The sequence below is a fragment of the Triticum dicoccoides genome, chromosome 5A (genome assembly GCF_002162155.2).
Source record: "Triticum dicoccoides isolate Atlit2015 ecotype Zavitan chromosome 5A, WEW_v2.0, whole genome shotgun sequence".
Classification (NCBI taxonomy): Eukaryota; Viridiplantae; Streptophyta; class Magnoliopsida; order Poales; family Poaceae; genus Triticum; species Triticum dicoccoides.
Genome location: NC_041388.1, coordinates 643,043,041 through 643,047,035, shown reverse-complemented (window position 1 = coordinate 643,047,035; position 3,995 = coordinate 643,043,041).

The following is a 3,995-nucleotide window of genomic DNA, read 5'->3' as shown; positions in this document are numbered from 1 at the left end:
GCAATCCGCGTAGAGGGAATTTTTCGGATACTTCTCCATCACCAAAAATTATGAAAAAATACCATCGTTCCTATAGCACATGTGCCCACGTCGTGCAAAAAAACTCATGATTTTATCGCTCTCCGAGTATTTAATAATATTCACACCGCATCGTTACCGCAGAACGTCTACTACCGTGTCATCGCCATCCGTGAGGGGGGCCACGCCCCAGAGATGCGTACCACCTCTTCGGACATGCCACCACACCACCCCGCATGTATGAGGGCCCGGTGCGACGCTCCAGTGGCATTGCTACCCCCCACGGCCCCCGTCCCGCCTAACCCTGTTGCGTTTGACCACGGGATCTAGCCCTTTGATTTTGCACGGACGGGCTTTGACCAGCGGACCTCCCCGCCCGGTTGTGTTAGGTCAGCCCATAGGAACACTTTGAAGCAACAACCGGGCCAGACCCACAGCAAGATCCCCTCCGTGTAGACCCGACGCGTCCGTTTCCCCCCTCCAGGTGCCGGCGGCGGCGCCGTCCGTGAGGGGGGAACACCCCGGACACGCGTGTCGGGCGTTTGCAACCGCCACAACACTTCCAGACTTGTGAGAGGCCGCCTACGCAAGATTTGGTGGCATGCTAGCCCCCGGAGGCCGCCGGCCACAGCCGTAGACGCGCGAAGGGCAATCCGCGTAAAGGGAATTTTTCGGATACTTCTCCATCACCAAAAATTATGAAAAAATGCCATCGTTCCTATAGCACATGTGCCCAGGTCGTGCAAAAAAACTCATGATTTTATCGCGCTCCGAGTATTTAATAATATTCACGCCGCATCGTTATCGCAAAACGTCTACTACCGTGTCATCACCGTCCGTGAGGGGGGGGGGCACGCCCCGGAGACGCGTGCCGCCTCTTCGGACATGCCACCACACCACCCCGCATGTATGAGGGGCCGGTGCGATGCTCCGGTGGCATTGCTACCCCCCAGGGGCCCCGTCCCGCCTAACCCTGTAGTGTTTGACCACAGGATCTAGCCCTTTGGCTTTGCACGGACGGGCTTTGACCAGCGGACCTCCCCGCCCGGTTGTGTTAGGTCAGCCCATAGGAACACTTTGGAGCAACAACCGGGCCAGACCCACAGCAAGATCCCCTCCGTGTAGACCCGACGCGTTAGTTTCCCCCCTCCAGGTGCCGGCGGCGGCGCTGTCCGTGAGGGGGGGCACACCCCGGACACGCGTGCCGGCCGTTTGCAACCGGCACAACACTTCCAGACTTGTGAGAGGCCGCCTACGCAAGATTTGGCGGCATGCTAGCCCCCGGAGGCCGACGGCCAGAGCCGTAGACGCGCGAAGGGCAATCCGCGTAGAGGGAATTTTTGGATACTTCTCCATCACATGTGCCCATGTCATGCAAAAAAACTCATGATTTTATCGCGCTCCGAGTATTTAATAATATTCACGCCGCATCGTTACCGCAGAACGTCTACTACCATGTCATCGCCGTCCGTGAGGGGGGGCCACGCCCCGGAGACGCGTGCCGCCTCTTTGCACATGCCACCACACCACCCCGCAAGTATGAGGGCCCGGTGCGACGCTTCAGTGGCATTGCTACCCCCCAGGGCCCCCGTCCCGCCTAACCCTATAGCGTGTGACCACGGGATCTAGCCCTTTGACTTTGCACGGACGGGCTTTGACCAGCGGACCTCCCCGCCCGGTTGTGTTAGGTAAGCCCATAGGAACACTTTGGAGCAACAACCGGGCCAGACCCACAGCAATATCCCCTCCGTGTAGACCCAACGCGTCCGTTTCCCCCCTCCTGGTGTCGGCGGCGGCGCCGTCCGTGAGGGAGGGCACACCCCGGACACCTGTGCCGGGCGTTTGCAACCGCCACAACACTTCCAGACTTGTGAGAGGCCGCCTACGCAAGATTTGGCGGCATGCTAGCCCTCGGAGGCCGCCGGCCACAGCCGTAGACGCGCGAAGGGCAATCCGTGTAGAGGGAATTTTTAGGATACTTCTCCATCACCAAAAATTATGAAAAAATACCATCGTTCCTATAGCACATGTGCCACGGCGTGCAAAAAAACTCATGATTTTATCGTGCTCCGAGTATTTAATAATATTCATGCTGCATCGTTACCGCAGAATGTCTACTAACGTGTCATCGCCGTCCGTGAGGGGGGGCCACGCCCCGGAGACGCGTGCCGCCTCTTCGGACATGCCACCACACCACCCCGCAAGTATGAGGGCCGGGTGTGGCATTGCTACCCCCCAGGGCCCTCGTCCCGCCTAACCCTGTAGCGTTTGACCACAGGATCTAGCGCTTTGACTTTGCACGGACGGGCTTTGACCAGCGGACCTCCCTGCCCGGTTGTGTTAGGTCAGCCCATAGGAACACTTTGGAGCAACAACCGGGCCAGACCCACAACAAGATCCCCTCCGTGTAGACCCGACGCGTCCGTTTCCCCCCTCCAAGTGCCGGCGGCGGCACCGTCCGTGAGGGAGGGCACACCCCGGACACGCGTGCCGGGCGTTTGCAACCACCACAAGACTTCCATACTTGTGAGAGGCCGCCTACGCAAGATTTGGTGGCATGCTAGGCCCCGTAGGCCGCCGGCCACACCTGTAGACGCGCGAAGGGCAATCCGCGTAGAGGGAATTTTTCGTATACTTCTCCATCACCAAAAAATATGAAAAATACCATCGTTCCTATAGCACATGTGCCCATGTTGTGCAAAAAAACTCATGATTTTATTGTGCTCTGAGTATTTAATAATATTCACGCTGCATCGTTACCGCAGAACGTCTACTACCGTGTCATCACCGTCCGTGAGGGGGGGCCACGCCCCGGAGACGCGTGCCGCCTCTTCGGACATGCCATCACACCACCCCGCATGTATGAGGGCCCGGTGCGACGCTCCGGTGGCATTGCTACCCCCCAGGGCCCCCGTCCCGCCTAACCCTGTAGCGTTTGACCACGGGATCTAGCCCTTTGACTTTGCACGGACGGGCTTTGACCAGTGGACCTCTCCACCCGGTTGTGTTAGGTCAGCCCATAGGAACATTTTGGAGCAACATCCGGGCCAGACCCACAGCAAGATCCCCTCTGTGTAGACCCGACGCGTCCGTTTCCCCACTCCAGGTGCCGGCGGTGGCGCCGTCCGTGAGGGGGGCCAAACCCCGGAGACGCATGTCGCCCCTTCGGACATGCCACCACACCACCCCGCATGTATGAGGGGCCGGTGCGATGCTCCGGTGGCATTGCTACCCCCTCAGGGCCCCCGTCCCGCCTAACCCTGGAGCGGTTGACCATGAGATCTAGCCCTTTGACTTTTCACAGACGGGCTTTGAACAGTGGACCTCTCCACCCGGTTGTGTCAGGTCATCTCAGAGGGACACCTGGGAGCAACATCCGGGCCAAACCTACAGCTACATCCCCTCCGTGTAGACCTGATGCGTCCGTTTTCCCCCTCCAGGTGCCGGCGGCGGCGCCATCCGTTAGGGGGGGCACGCCCCGGAGATGCTTGCCGCCTCTTCGAACATGCCACAACACCACCCGGTTGTGGTAGGTCATCCCATAGAAACACTTGAGAGCAACGTCCCCTCCGTATAGACCCGATGCGGCTGTTTCCGCCCTCCAGATGCTGGCGGCGGCGCCGTCCATGAGGGGGCACACCGCGGATGTGAGGGGGTCACACTTCGGAGATGGGTGCCGGGCGTTTGCAACCGCCACTCAACTTCTGTCGCATAGCTGTTTTTGATTTTAATAAAATTTACGAACCTATATTCAAAAGAACATGACAACATATTATTAATGTGCTCGAAAAAAATACAAACTATATATATATATATATTCATAATCTATGGAAAAAATTACAAACTACATATATATTCATATAATACATAAAAAAGCATGAAAACATATTTTTTTTAAAAGCATAAAAACATATGCAAAAAACGTATGTAAAAAAAGCATTAAAACATATGCAAAAAAAGTATGTAAAAAAATAGCT